General features: G+C 54.8%; 1 protein-coding gene across 3 annotated transcripts in view; it reads right to left on the reverse strand.

The window, feature by feature from the left end:
* The window catches only part of ZNF469 (zinc finger protein 469), a 164,391-nt gene that overhangs the window by 25,622 nt on the left and 122,997 nt on the right, over positions 1-15,772 (reverse strand). For all 3 annotated transcript variants that reach the window (XM_085071381.1, XM_085071382.1, XM_085071383.1), the window contains one exon: positions 13,589-13,699. The gene's annotated coding sequence lies outside the window, so the exon portion shown is untranslated. The remainder of the gene's footprint in view (positions 1-13,588; positions 13,700-15,772) is intronic.

The raw sequence follows: 15,772 nt of genomic DNA on the forward strand, positions 1-15,772 counted from the left end.
CGTTGCAAGTAATAATTTTCCCACATGGAGCAGGAGCTGCTGTAAAGTGGCTGCTTCTTCCATTAAAGCCACGGCTGCTGCTGGATCTGGGGAAAGGGGGTGTTGGAGAGAGATCCCCGTGGGGTATCGTTTTCCCTGCTGCTTCCTGCCCAGGTGATCCCACACAAACCTGCCTGTGTGATGGAAAACATTCGGGATCTGGGAGATGATTCCAGGAGAAAACGCAGCCTGGATTCAGCTTCCCTCCCCTGCTTCCCAAGAATCCTCTTTTTGCTACAGAAAGTGCTGTTTATCCCGGGATTCCTCAAAGCCACGGGGTGAAAAAACAGGGAAAACATTAAATCTAGGTCTGGTGTCTGCCTGCCGTGGCTGCGCCCACAATTCCCATCTCCCCTGGCACAAAAATAGCGATTGGAGCCGCCTGGGGATGCTGCGGGATGATCCCAAACCAACCGACCCTCCAACAAGCCTTTGGGATCATCCAGAGGGAAATGGATTCTCCCGAAAACCAGCTGAACTGGCGACAAGGACAGACAGCAGAGGGACAACTCCCAGCGCATCGCAGCATCCTGACACCCCGCCTGGCTTTCCCAGGCACCCTTTAATCTTCCTGGCCGCTGTTTCCAAACTGAGACTCGCAAGGATTGACCAGGGCAGGACCTCCCCGGGATGGTTTTTTTCTTTTTTTAAAGCTGCTTTGCAAAAAAACCACCATTCGAAAGAGGAAAAATAGGGAAAAAAGGAGGAAAAAGAGGAACAAACGCTGCCCCAGGAGCCCGGAGGGGCTGCAGGGGCTGCCCGGACAGAGCTTGGGCGTTGCTTTTCCCTTTCATCCCAGGCCAGGCTTCAGCCCAGGATTCAGACGGTCAAATCCAAGAATCCCTGGAAGGCAGGGCTCGGCTGCAGCTGCTGCCTTTCCCCGCTGCTGTAATTACGGCCCCAAACTTAGAAAGCGGCGGAAGAGCCGCGTGTAGCGCTGCAATTAAGAGGCTCTTTAATTGCAGGGCATTGTTTGCCTGTGCCCGGCTGCGCTGCCAAGGAGCGGCGGAGCTCCGGGAGCCGCAGCGACATCCCGGGAATTGCAGCTCCACGGGCTCGGGGACAACAGGTTTGTCACCCCAAAGGTGACCCTTGGGTCAGGGCAGAGCAGCCAGCTGGGGAAGGAGCTGCCAAAATCCATCTCTGCTCCATGCCAGGAGGTTTTTTTGAGGAACAAACATTCCCCTCTCCCCGAGACTCCCTTTCTCCCGCTGGAGAGACCTCTGGAGCAGCCAGGAATGATTGTCCCTGTCAGGCTGGAATTAAAACGGATCCGTGTGTGGGAATCAGCAGCAGCCACGGAGAGGACATGGAAGAGCTGCTGATTTACATCCCAGCGCCCCTGCTGATGCTCCCATAAATCCACTGCTTCCCAAGGCCAGGCGGGAATGGGAACAGCTCTGCTCGGCTCTGCTTCATCCCCTCACTGACTCATCCTCATCCTGTGGGAAAGGGCTGGGTGTCACAGCCAGCAGCCCGGTGTCACAGCAGGGATGTCACAGCGCCCAGTGGTAATGGTGCCACCACCAAATCCATCCTTGGCTCTGGAGAAAATGGGGATCCAAGGGGAAAAATCCAGTTGTTCCCAGTCTGGCACAGGCAGGTGAGGGCAGAGGCTCCTCTTGCCCACAGATGTTGCCACATCCTCGGGTTTAAGCTGCAGCAAAGCCTCCTGAGATTCCCAGCAGCTCGGCAAGAAGCTTCCATGGATTTATCCACCAGGAGAAGGGGTGAGAAGGAGACCTGGAGCACATTCCCCGTGTCGGGAAGCTGGCTGGTGGAAAACACCACAGCTGGTGGGAAACACGGACAGAACCTGGGATCTCCAGCAGGACAGCTCCAGGATGACAGCAGTGCCAAAATGAGGGATTAAATCCTGAAATTTGAGGTTTAAAATGCTCTGAAAGCGGGAGCAGATTTGGGGAGAAAAACGGGAGGAGCTTCATGTTCCCACCAGGACAGGGGGAGCTCCAAACCTCTCCCTTCAAAACACATGGATATGGTGACTCAACTGTCCCATTCCATCCCTTCAACCCCAGAATCCAACGTTTGGGAGGTGCTAAATGGGGCTGAGCATCCTCCAGTGGCCACAGCTGAGCTTCCCAGTGCTCCCAGTGCTCCCAGTGCTCCCAGTGCCGAGAGCCCTCAGCTCCCCATCGCAGGGCCGGAGCTGTGCCGGAGGGTGGGACACTCCCCTGTCCCCTGCAGGAAGAGACTCCTCTTGTTTTCACAGCTGGAGAGGATTCCCTGGAGCTCCGAGGAGGAGGAAGAGAGGCACAGGAACAGCCGAGGCTGCTGCACCTGGGCTGGGGAGCACGGAGGGCTCTGGAGGTTTCCAGGGATCAGCTGCTGCTCCAAACCCTGCAGAGCTCTGCTGGGAATGGCAGAATCCATGGGGGATGTGTCCACTGGGAGAGCTGCTCTGGTCCTGTGAAGCTCTCCAGAAGTTCCTGGGATCACTGGGTGGGTGAGGAGCAGCCACAGCCTGGCACTGTCACCAGTCCTTTGTCCTGGGAGGTGTCACAGACATCCTTGGAGGAGGATGGAGAGGATGTGGGAGCTGGGATGGCAGTGGGGACAGGGATGGAGGGATGTCCCATCACAGCCAGGGATGTGCAACCACCCCAGGCCCTGGTGGCAGCAAGGACAATATTTGGGAAAATTCCTGGCCCTGGAAACAGCCCAGAGCCTCCTCCCTTCCTTGGATGAGCTCTCAATAAAGCCCCAAAAGGAAATCCATATTTATACATATCACAGAACATATATCACAGAATCCCAGGAGGGAAGGAACCTCACAGCTCATCTCATTCCATGGCAGGGACACCTTGACACCTTCCACTGTCCCAGGCTGCTCCAAGCCCTGTCCAGCCTCGCCTGGGACACTGCCAGGGATGTTGGGACCTAACTCTCCCATATAAATATGTAAACCTCACATAATACGTAATAATTTGATATATATAATAATAATACAATTATATAAATAATGGTATGAGCAGAGCCTGAATCCCCTCATCCCATCCCGCTGCCAGACCCTTCCCAGAAAGCTGCTGCTGAGCCCTGCACACTCCTGTCCCCAGCAGCCCTGTCCCAGTGCCACCGCCTGTCCCCCCCTGCACAAACACGGCGAAGAAAGAGCCCTTTTGTTCCTGGCTGCTCTATTGACACAGCTGGGAGCGCTGGAGCCGGGGGAGCTTCCTGCTCCGGAGCCTCTGCTCTCCCCTCGGAGCTCGGGAAGAGGCAAACCTCCTCAGCCACCCCAGACGGAGCATCCCGGTCCATCCCAGTCCATCCCAGTCCATCCCTGTCCATCCCAGTCCATCCCGGTCCATCCCAGTCCATCCCAGTCCATCCCTGTCCATCCCAGTCCATCCCTGTCCATCCCAGTCCATCCCTGTCCATTCCAGTCCATCCCAGTCCATCCCTGTCCATTCCAGTCCATCCCTGTCCATCCTGATCCATCCCAGTCCATCCCAGTCCATCCCAGTCCATCCCGGTCCATCCCAGTCCATCCCAGGGCTCAGAGCGAGGGGACAATGTGAAATGTCACCCAGCAGCCCCTCGGAGCTGGCAGCAGGAAGGATCCGTGTGGGAACGAGGGGGATGTGCAGCCCCAAACCTGCAGCTGCTGGTGGGAAAGGAGCCCAGCTGAGCTCCTCCTGCATCCAGCCACCTCCAGAGATCCCAACCCAGGGCTGCTCCCGCAATCCCGAGGGATTTGCACCAGCCTCATGCCATCCCGAGCTCCCTGGATGCACAAAGCGCTGGCTGTCACCTTCCTCTGTCCCACAGGATCCTCCTGGCTCACCTGGACACAGCACAGGTGGATCCACATGGATCCCACTGGCTTCTCCACGGGAAGGAGAAACATGAAACATGAAATTACCAACTCCTCTCCCTTCCATTCCTGCTGGATTCCCCAGATACCCAGAGCCAGTTTTATTCCCATTTACACCAAGCTCTCCAATCAATGCCATGGGAAGAGATTAATGATTAAATCCTAGGGATTTGCTATTTTTGCCCATAAATAACCCCCAGGTGTTGCTGTGTCTGTATCCCCTGCCAATATATAATAGCATGAAGCATCCTGAGCATCACCTCTGCTCATCCCTCTTCCAGGATTTTCCAGGAGCAGAATCCATTTAGATCCATGGGTTTGCTCCTCTTTGCCTCCAGCCTCTGAACATTCCTTTATCTCCTGCCTGTCCCGAGCGACAGGCAAAGCAAAGCAAAGCAAAGCAAAGCAATAAAATGCCTTTTTTTTTATAGAGCCGTAAACTTAATTTCCTTTTAAACCATTTGCTTCCACTTAGAACTCCATGGAAATCCTGCCCTCCTGGCAAAGCTGCAGCATCCCAGCCCTGCCATCAATGTATGGAGTGTTTTGGATGAGCTTAAAAGTTCATGGAAGGGAAAATGGGGGAAATTCTTAGGGCATTAAGGGCCTATTTTCCATCTTCCTCGTGAACCTTCCTGCAGGGAAGAGCTGGAGCTGCTTTATGGGGCACAATTAAATCTGGCTCTGTCTGCAGGGCAAAAGTTCAGCCCCAGACAGAGCTGAGGGGAAAAAAAAAAAAAATCAGGATTTTCTGGGCTGAAAAACCACCTGGAACTTTAAAACTTCAATCCAGAAGAAGCACCCTGGGCTCATGGATCTGTTCAGCATCCTTCCACCTTCAGGAATCCAGAGGGAATTTTCCCAGGGAGCAAGGCAGAATTTTGGATGTGCAGAATTCCCCAGCTCAGCAAATCCCAAAGGCTGGAGAGGCCATTCCTGCTTGTCCTCAAACCCCTCCACACTCCCGTTATTCCAGCTCAGGATCCCAGTGGTGATTCCTCAGGGCTGATCCCATCACAGAGCCATTTCTGCAGCTTCCAGCCGGATCCACGCAGCTCCGAAAGAAAAAGGTGCCTTTTTGGGGTGAATTTTAGGGCAGAAAGCCACAGCCCCAAAGCACAAAGGAGTTTTACAATGACCCAGACAGCCCCAGCCCTAAAGCCTCATCCCAAAGCTGGAATCAGGACGTGACCCATTTCCATTTCCAGCGCCCCGGGACAGCGGCAGAGCCAGATGTTCCCAACAGCAGCACGACACCCAAATCCTCCCCAGCCACATCTGGGCTCCTGCAGGCATCCAATCCCCTGCTTTTCTCCCAAAATGGGCTGTCAGTGATGCCCTGCACACCCCGTGGTGCCACAATCCCTGGGTATGGAATTGGGGTGATCCAATCCCCTGGGATTCAGGAGCTCTGAGCTTCAAAGAGCTGCAGCTTCCTCCCTGATAACACCGGGAGTTGGGATCAAAGGCTGCGTCCTCGGAAATCCAGCAAGGCAAGGGAAAATAAAATCGCTTCCTCCGGAGCATTCCTGGCTGCTGGAAATCAGCTGTTGCTTCAGGAAAATCCAGCCATTGTGTTAAAAAGATGGATGATGCTCAGTTGTGCTGCTCTGATGGATTTTCTTGGGTTGGGAAGTGTTTTCCTCAGGCAAAGGGGCAGCAACAGGTGCCTGGTGCTGTTTGAATCCTGTCCTGCACACCAGGGACATCCAGCTCTGTCCCAGGGAGGGATGTGGCTCCAGGCTTTTCCCAAAAATTGACATGAGCCAAGGGAATGGCTGCAAGGACAGCCCGGGATGGAGCAGGGAACACAGGGAGATCTGCCCAGCCAGGGAAGGCTGGAAAGGACCTCAGAGCTCATCCAGCCATGGGCAGAGACACCTCCAACCACCCCAGGCTGCTCCAAACCCTGTCCAGCCTGGCCTGGGACACTTCCAGGGATCCAGGGGCAGCACAGCTTCTCTGGGCACCCTCAATCCTCACCGTGAAGGATTCCTTCCCAAAATCCCACCAAACCCTGAAGCCATTCCCTCTTTTCCCACCACTCCATGTCCTCACAAAACACAGGGGAGCATCCTGATGGATTCTGTGCTCCAAGGAAGAGTCAGCTGGAGAGGGAGAGCTGAGGGAACAGCTCTGCTAATGCTCAGTGACAGCCACGATTTCCTAATCTGTCTGAGGAATAAATGGGAGGAATGTGTGGGATAACAGCAGAGCTCAGGGCTTGCCTCGCCGGGGCACTCACAGCAAAACCAAACGTCAGGATTTATAAACGACCTTTCCATGGAATTCCCTGGCCAGGCCCGGGAGGGAGCAGGGAGTGGCTGCCAGGGAAGTGCAAAGGCAGGAAGTGGGTGCTGGATGTGGCCAGGCTGGGATGGGATGGATCCAGGCTGGCAGGAGCAGCAGGGAGATGAGCCACAGCCATCGGGGGAACATTGGGATGTGCATTCCCAACATCCAGCTCCCCTCAGGATGTGCATTCCCAACATCCAGCTCCCCTCAGGATGTGCATTCCCACACCAGCACTCACTGGGATGTGTATCCAGCCATTCCCACCTCCAGGGTTCATCCCAAGCTGTCCCACTGGGATGCAGAGCTGCATGCAGACATTCCCTGCAAGTCAAGCCCTCATACAGCTGGTGCCACTGTCTCAGGGAAGCTCCTGGTGCCTTTGGATGCTCCAAGATTCCCAGTGCTGCTGGCAGTGACACCCTGCCAGCCGGGGGACGATGTTCCACTGTGAAATCCTTCGGGATGCAGTCTGGATCAGCACCCTGTGAGCTCTGTGACCATCCCAGGGACCTCGGGGTGAACTCTGAGTTGTGCAACTTCCCCTGGCCCACATTCCCAGCCCATCCGGGGAGCTCTGGCTGCATCTCCCAGCAAGGATTCCTGTCTGCTGGAAAGGGAGATTTTCCAGAGGAATCTGCTCTTGCCTTCCTGCTTCTCACTGCTGTCACAGCCCGGGAATCATCCTGGGAAGGGAAGGGATTGCAGCAACCAGCAGGGATGGCTCAGCCCGGGGAAGTGCTTTGGGATGGAAAGGATGGGATGAATTAATATTCCTGCTCTTCCCTGCCATCAGCCAGGCATGGCACTCATCCACCAGCTGAAGGCTCTGAGTTTTTGCACTAAAACTGGATTTAAGCTCCTGGCAGGATCTGTCCCAGCTCCCTGGGAATGATCAGCCCTGGGCTCCCTGCTCTGGCTCAGGTGCCATCCTGGCACTTTGCCCTTGGGTATTTTCCATGGATAATCCCAGGAGGCAGAGCACCTGCAGGCATCCCCAGCACTGCTCGTGCTGCTTCCAGAAAAACTGCTGGAGGGGGAAAAGCAGCAAGCTGGAGGAAGGGATCCCTCCAGGATTCTCTGGAAACACCCACCTTGCTCTCCATTCCTTACTCACAATTCCTTGATTGCAATTCTGTGCTTCCACCTGGATCACTCACAATTCCCTGCTTGTAATTCCCTGCTCACAATTCCTTACTCCCAATCCCTCCACTGTGGCACAATAAATGTCCAGGAAATGCTTCCCCTTCCCAGAGGGAGAAGAAGTCACTTGCATTTATTCAGAAGGACTTTACACGTGGAATAAACTCCTGGCATTGCTGGGAATGCAGCTGGGAAGCACTGCCTGCTGCTCTGCTAGAGTTGGGGGGAGAATATTATGGAAAAAGGGTTTATTCCTCCCAAATCCTGGAGGAATGAATGGATTAACACCAGCAGAGATGGAACCCAGGTTTTCCATTTCAATGCTCCACCAATGAATCAATTTTTTTTTTTTTTTGTAATTCCTAAGAGGATGGCAATGGGATGGATGAGGCAGAGACCTGGCACAGATCAAATTTCCCATTCCCAACACCCAGGATGGGCTCTGCAGTAACACCACCGTGTTGGGAATTCTCTGGGGAGATGTGGGAATTCTCCCTGTCACTATCTCCCTCTGAGCTCCGGCCAAGGAAAACCCTTGGAGTGGTGTTGGGAGCAGCCAGAGGGAAACAGCAGCTCTTTGTGTCCCTCGGAATGCCCAGGAGCAGCTCCATGCTCCCAGCCTTCCTCGGGATGGAGGAGATGGGAAACAGCAGGGATGGTCGGCATGGAAGGGAAACGTGGAGAGGGAAACTCATCCTCCTTCCCAGGAGGATAAGCAGGGATGGGAGCAATGCCAGCATGTGGGATTTGCCTGCCCCATCCATCTCTTCCATCTCTTCCATCCACTCCATCCATCCCTTCCATCCCTTCATCCATCCATCATCCATCCATCCATCCATCCATCCATCCATCCATCCATCATCCATCCATCATCCATCCTTCCATCCATCCATCATCCATCCATCCATCCCATCTCTCCATCCATCATCCATCCTTCCATCCATCCATCATCCATCCATCCATCATCCATCCATCATCCATCCATCATCCATCCATCCATCATCCATCCATCATCCATCCATCCATCCCATTCCCAGCCCACAGGGATGCACAGCCAGGTTCAGGGATGCTCCATGCCTGCAGTCACTCCAGCTCCTTCCAGCCCTTCCCTCAGAGCTCCATGGATTCAATTCCTGCCGAAATCCCTGGCCCTGAGGGAGGTCAGGAAGAGCTGAGGATGCTCCAAGCCAGGGCTCGGCAGGGATTTGTGTTTATCCCTGATAATCGCTGTGGGAATTGGGATCTCGGTGCAAATCCCGCTCTGGGTGTTACCATTTGATCCATCACTAATGGGTGAGGGAGGAATAAACTCCAGCAAAGCTCAGGAAAACACTCAGGGAACCAAAATTCCCTGGTTTAGAGGGGAAAATCCCCAAAAGCACAGCTGGCTCGGCCACCAGTCTGAGGACACTTGAGCAAGGTTGGGCTGAAGGGCCAGGGAGCCACCAGAATCCCAGGAAAGACGGAAAGAGGATGGGAGATCACCTGGATCTGAACCAGTGCTGCCTCAGTTTCCCCTCCCGCTTTTCCCCTAGCTCTGGTTAGACCTTCCCAGCTGATCCATCCCTGCCTCCCAAACTTCAGGCTCCGGTGGACACTTCCACACCTTCCCAAACACCCTCCACGGGCAGCTCCAGCCTTGCCAGCTCCCAGTTTGCCACAGCCATGGAAAAAGAGGGGGAAAACAGCTCCATGCCCCACTGGGCTCCTCTCTGGAGGGTGTGGGGTGGGCAGGAGAGGCTCTGTGAGCCCCACGTGGGAGTCCTGCCCTCTGCAATCCATTTTCCCTGCTGGCACGGCTCCGAGGGCTATTTTGGGAAGGAATTCCAGTGTCCCCAAGCCAGCTCCGGAGTGTGGCTCCAGGCTTTGTTGTCGTGCTCAGAAAGGGCCTTTCTGGCCGTTTGGGAGCGAAAGGCAAACACAGGCGGGCGATGGGCGCCGGGCCAGGCCAGCTCCCTGCATCCCTCCATCCATCCGTGCTGGATCCTGGCCATTCCCTGCCTCAGAGCCTTCCCCAGCTCTCCAGAGTGCTGTGCTCTGCTGGAAATTGGGGAAATTTGGGTTCTGGCTGCTGGTAAGCGCTGGGAGGGCAGGGGGATCCTGTCCATCCCATGCTCCAGGTGGCTGGGATGAGGACTCCATCCCAGTGACTCTGTTTCCAGCCAGCTTTCCGCATCTAACCGATCCAGGCTGATCCTGGAACTGCCAGGAGATGCCAAACAAATCCATCAGCACTCCCCACACACCTCCAGGCTGGCAGGAGACATTCCCAGGAGCTCCTGGATGTGCAGATCCAGCTGTGGAGGGCAGAGCCGGGAAGCTGCTTTAGCTCTCCATCTGAGCTGGGAGCTTCCAGCCCTTCCAGGGCTCCTCAGTGTCTCCAGCTCCGAGCCTGAGGCTCATCCTTCATCCAGGGAGTCCTGACTGCAATGATCCAGCTAAAAACAAACCCTGCCCAAGCTGGATGGGGCTTGGAGCATCCTGGTGCAGTGGAATGTGTCCCATTCTGTGATTCCATGATTCCCTGAAATTCCAGGAGGAACGTCCCTCCCCGTTTTTGGAAGCCTCAGGGCAGCCCTGGGTGTTGCTCCAGCCTGGTTGGATCCCAGCGATGGGAAGATGATCATTAAGCATCACAGCTTGACTGGAAGGGGATTTAAATAATTCCTAAAATAATTCCTTAAGTAATTCCTGCCATCCTGTTTGTCTCTGCAGCTGCATGGGAGAGGGAGGGACAACCAAAATCAGCAGATCCAACCAAAAACAGGCTGGGCTTTGAAGAGGACCCTGATGGTTGCCAGCAGCTGCATTTTCCAGGTGCCTCTGGAGAAGATCTCCACAGAGGAGCTGCGTTTTGGCTGGAGACACATCCCTGCCCAGCTCCTTCCTGCCCACATGTGGGACAACAGCGCTGGACAAGACCAGGAGAAGGGAAGGAGTCGGTGCCAGGCTGATGCCAGGCTGGAATGCCAGGTGGGAAGGCAGGGAGGGCTGGCAAGGGGGCAGCTGGATGAGCCAAAACGCAGAGCAAACACCTGCCCGTGGCTCTGCCAGCTCCGGCAGATCCCGTGCCACATTCCCCATCCCGCTTCCCGCCGGCTCAGCGACAGCCGACCAGGAAACAGCGTCCAGACCCAAAGAAAACAGATTCAAACCCAAAAGCAAACACAGGCGACAGGGCCAGGCCCTGCTGGATTTCATCCCGATGGAGCAGGATCCTGAAAAAAGGGGGATGAGCATCCTTGCAGAGCAAAATTCATCCCACATCCCACTGTCGTGGAGAGGGATGATTCCAGACCCTGTGGCCATGGGAACGTGAGGAAGAGTCCCACTTTTGGTCTGTCCTGGTGTCTCTGAGAGCATCCCACAGGGAATGGTGTGGGGCATGGATCCTGCCCGTGGGAATGCTGGTGCTGCTCAGCACTGCCTGGGCTGGAGAGCTGGATATTCCCCTTGCAGCTGGAGTTGGGGTAACCCTGGATGGCTTTCCTGGATGTGAATGACCCATCCTCTTCTGGGTTTTGTCCATGGATTCTTCATTCCAAAGTCCAAGGCACTGGATCCTGGTGCCTTCAGGAGATGCTCCAAAGGGAAACCCATCCCTGGCAGCTGCTATTGTCAGAAACTCCCACCAGGAAATCCTCCCATCATCCAAACCTTCTCTCCCAGCCATCCTGCTGTCCATGAGATCCAAATTTCCCAGAATTCTGGCTCTGGATCACCACACCTGGCCTTGGATGTTGCTTCTTCCAGCTCCTCCGGGATGCAGAAGGGTGACAGGAATTCCTGGTGTCACAGGGAGTTCTGCTCAAGGACCTGTGGATCATCTGATTTGGCCACACGCAGCCCTCGGCAGTGATTGCAGGAATTCCAGCAGCTGGGATTTGTAGGGAAACCCCAAACAACCCCGCGGGATCCCCCGGGATGCACAGCCAGGCTGTTCCTCCCCACAGGCACCAAATCCTGCCGTGTTTGGGATAACAAACAGGCTCAGACTTCCCGGGAAGCCACATCCAGCCAGGTGGCTGTTGAGTGACAAGGAACACCCTCGGCCATTCCCTCTGGGACTCATCCAGCTTCCCCTTCCCGCTCATCTCAGGAGGGACAGGGAGGTTCCTGAGTGGGAATTCAAACTGGGAGCACAAAGCAGTTCCTGCCGCGGTTATTCCATGTTTACCCACAGTCGGGATGCTCCCACATGGATGTGACACAACCCTCAGCTTCTCCTCGCAGGAACAAGGATCATGGACACCTCCTGCACATCCCCAAACCCCTCTGTGCCCGCAGGCCCAGGTGTCCCCAGCTAGCCACTGTGACAAACCCTGTGACAAACCAGCTCAGCTCACCCCGAGCTCCAGCACTCCCCACGGCATTCCTGCATCAGCGCAGGTGAATTCCCAGCCCGTCACACCCCAGGAGGTGAATTCCCAGCCTGTCACATCCCAGCCGCAGCAATCGCCTCTCCGGAGCGCTCCGGTGCCAAAATCCTCCCTCCTCCCGGAGCCACCGCGCTGCCGGAGCAGCATTACCAAACCCGCTCGGCTCCGAAGGGGTTAAGGGAGCCGAGCCGCTCGGATTCCTCCACCTACCCCTCCGAAGTCCCGCACAACCAGACTTGGCACTTGGAGAAAGCTCCACAAATCCAGAGGCTCAAACACACTGCTGCCTTCCGTTGGTCGGGAGAAGGCAATTCCCAGCTAATTGAGGAACCAGAGCCTGCCCAGCCCCTTCCAGGCCCTTTATTTATTTAGGGTTTTTTTCCCCCTTCCTTTTCTTTTTCCTCTTTTTTTATTTTTTATTTTTTATTTCTTTTTTTTTTTTTTTACTCTTCCCAGGATAGAAACCTCAGGAAAAGAAAGTGGGAATTAATTTGGTGGGGAAGGACTGCAATTTATGATTGCTCCCCAGCTGGTGAGGGCTGTTAACCCCTGGCTGCCCGGGGGCTGCATCCTCCCAGCTCCCTGAATTCCCCACCAGCCCATTCCTCCCCAGTCAGGGATTTGGGAACAACATCAGGAAGCCAAAGGGAAACAGTAGCAGATGGCTTTTTTCTTCCCTAATTCTCCTTTTTTTAAACTTCCCTAAATCTTCTTTCCCCCCCGCCAAATCTCAGTTTGGACTTTATACCTCATTTCCCCCTAAATCTCATTTTGCCTCTTTTTCTCCCCCTGTCTTGGAGCTGCCAAAGGTTTCCCGAGTAATTTTTAACTCCCTCTGCCTCCTGCACACGAATTCAGAGGAAATCTGGGAAACCGAATTCTCGGCTCTCCAAAGCGGCGAATGGAAAGTCACTTAAAGGGACACTTCTGCCTTAAAGCGGCAGCGGCGCTTTTCTCCAGCGGCGCAAAAAACGGGGTTAAAACCCCATTAAATCCCCCAAAAGGAAAAATCCCATCCCAACAGCACCCAACACCACCAGGCTCAGCCCTCCGGGGCCACCCCGGGTGACAGCACGCTCGCCACCCCGTCCCCTGTCCCCAGTGTCCCCCCAGCCCCGCGGGGATGAGCATCCCGGGAATGGGGTGGCGGTGGGGGACAAAAAAAGGGGACATTCCAGTCCCCAGCGTGTCCCCGAGTGTCCCTCCGCACCCCTGCCACGCACACGGAATTCCCGGGCCGCAGTTCCAGGCAGACACCGGGAAAAGGGTTAAGGGGGGAAGGAGGGAAGGAGGGAAGGAAGGAGCGAGAGCAGGACCGACATCAAAGCAACTCCTCTGCTCAGCAGATGAGCGGATCCATCCTCACTTCATATTTTTTGCAGCTGAACTGCAGGGAGGGGGGAAGGGGGGGGTTGGATTAACTCTTTCTGTCCCCGCGGGTGGCTCCGCCGGGGCGCAGGCGACACTTTCCCGGCAGAGGTGGCACCGTCGCGGGAGGTGACAGCGGCAGAGAGCAGCCGGGGGGGAGCCGGGGGTGGCTTCGGCCTCGGGAGGGAGGAATGGGAACGGCAATGATTTTCCTCTGAAAGTTCTGGGATGACACAAATATCCCGAATAGTTCGAGCAAAGAGCATCATTTTTTAACTCTGACAAACCTCGTTGAGTCATTGAATGAGCCAGAGAGGGGGGAAAAGGGGGGAGAAAAGTTGTGTCTGCCGAGCGAAATTCGGGAGCCTCCAGGCGGGAATGCCGAGGGGAACAAACCCTGGGAAAAGGCTGGAGCGAACCCCCAGCAGCCACAAACAGCACATTCTCCTTCCCCCGAAGGAAAAAAAAAAAAAAAATCCCGTTTTTATGACATCAGGCAGCAAAGCGGCGCTGGAAAAGGCGATTTACTCACCTCATCATACGGCGGGCGGAGGGGAAGGCTGCATTCTCCTGGAGAGCGGCTGGGAAAGGCAAAAGTCGGGAATTCGGGAGCTGCCGGCTGGCCCTGCGCGGCGGCTCCGTGCTGTGGGGATAAAAAGAGCAGAAAGTCTTCATCACTGACCACAGGCACGGAGCTGCTCACGCCCCTCGAGCGGCACCAGCCAGTAGCGCGCACCATCCAGCTGGGATACGGGAGAAGCTCAGGAGCGCAGGAGAACCGGGAATGCTGCGAGCCGCCGGCACCGGGAGGGGAGAGGAGAGGGAGAGGGAGGGGGAAAGGAAAGGGGGAAAAACGGGTGGGGAAGGGGAAAAGGGAAACGGGAAGGGGAAGGGGAAAGGAAAGGGGAAAAGGAAGGGGGAAAGGGAGAAAGGGGAAAGGGGAAAAAACGGGTGGGAAAGGGGAAAAGGGAAAGGGGGAAAGGGAAAGGAAAGGGGGAAAGGGTAGGGAGAGAGGGAAAGGGGAAAGGGAAAGGGAAAGAGGGAAAAACGGGGGGAAAGGGAAAAGGGAAAGGGGGAAAGGGGTAGGGAGAGAGGGAAAGGGAAAGGGGAAAAAACGGGTGGGAAAGGGGAAGAGGGAAAAGGGAAAGGGGGAAAGGGAAAAAGGGAGAGAGGGGGAAGGGGGTAGGGAGAGAAGGAAAGGGAAAGGGGAAAGGGAAAGGGTGAAAGGGAAAGGAAGAGAGGAAAGGGGAAAGGGGAAAAAAACCGGGTAGGAAAGGGGAAAAGGGCAAGGGGGAAAGGGTGGAGAGAGGGGGGAAAAGGGGTAGGAAAAGAGGAAAAGAGAAAGGGGAAAAGGGAAAGGGTATGAAGTGGGGAGAAAGGGGTAGGGAGAGAAGAAAAAGGGAAAGGGGGAAAAACTTGCAGAAAAGGGAAAAAGGGAAAGAGGGAAAGGGTAGGAAGTGGGGGAGGAAAATGCATAGGGAGAGAGGAAAAGGGAAAGGGAAAAACGCATAGAAAAGGGAAAAAGGGAAAGGGGGAAAAGGGGTAGGGAGAGAGGAAAAGGGAAAGGGAGAGACAGGAGAAAAAGGGAAAGGGAGGGAAAAGAGAAAGAGAAAAGGATAGAGAAGGGAGAAAGGGGAAAAGGATAGAAAAGGGTGAAAAAAGGGGCAGGGAGGAAAAGGGGAAAAAGGTTAGAAGGGGGAAAGGGAAAGGGGGAAAAGGACGGAAAGGGGTGAAAAAAGGGATTGGGAGGGAGGAAAAAGAGGAAAAAAGGGTACAAGGGGAAAAGGAATAAAGAGGAGTATAAAGGGGGAAAATGAGATAGAAAGGGGGAGAGAAAGGACAGGGAGGGAAGAAAGAGAGGGGAAAAGGGGTATGAAGGGGAATAGAAAAAAAGAGGGATAGAAAAGGGGGAAATGGGATAGAAAGGGAAATAAGGATAGAAAGAGGGGAAAGGATAGAGAGAGGGAAGATAAAAGGGATATAAAGGGGGAAAATGGGATAGAAAGGAGAAAAAAGGGATAGAGGGGGAAAAGAAAGTGACAGGGAATAAAATGGATAGAGAGAGGAAAAGGGAAAGACAGAAGAGGAAAGGAACAAGGAAAGGAAGAGGAAATAGGAATAGAAAGGGGGAAAAAGAGGATGGAAAGGGGGGAAATGGGGATAGAAATGGGAAAGAATGGAGAGGGAAATAAAGGTGATAGAAAAGAGGGAGGAAGGGGTAGAAAGGGGGGAAAATGGTACAGAAAGTGGGGAAAAGGGAGTGGGAAAAAGAGGGGATAGAAATGGAGGGAAAATAACAGAAAGGGGGGGAAAAATAGGGGATAGAAAGGGAGGAAAATGACAGAAAGGGGGGAAAAAAGGCTTCATCCCGAATGTGGCACAGGGGGAAAGCTGAGCCCTGGAGCTGCCCGAGGTGCCAGAGGCCAGCACAGACCAAATCCCTCGGGACAACTCCCCCCAGCTCTTCAATCAGCCCTGGGCCAGAGCCTTAATTAAAAAAGCTGCTCCCAACTATCAGATAATGGATTGCCTTTCCAGGCCCCTCTGGGAAAGCAGCGACGGTTCCAAAGTGCTGCCAGAGCGGGGAGAGCTGCCAGGTTGGGTTCTGATAGCAAATCCTGCACTCCAGAGTCCCTCCAGAGCCACCTCTGCAAGCTGATCTGGGAGCAGATCCCACCTGGGGAAAAGTTTGGCAAATTCTCCCTCTCTGGATGGG

This window comes from Lichenostomus cassidix, chromosome 11 (genome assembly GCF_008360975.1).
Source record: "Lichenostomus cassidix isolate B80296 chromosome 11, HeHo_3.0, whole genome shotgun sequence".
NCBI classification, from domain to species: domain Eukaryota; kingdom Metazoa; phylum Chordata; class Aves; order Passeriformes; family Meliphagidae; genus Lichenostomus; species Lichenostomus cassidix.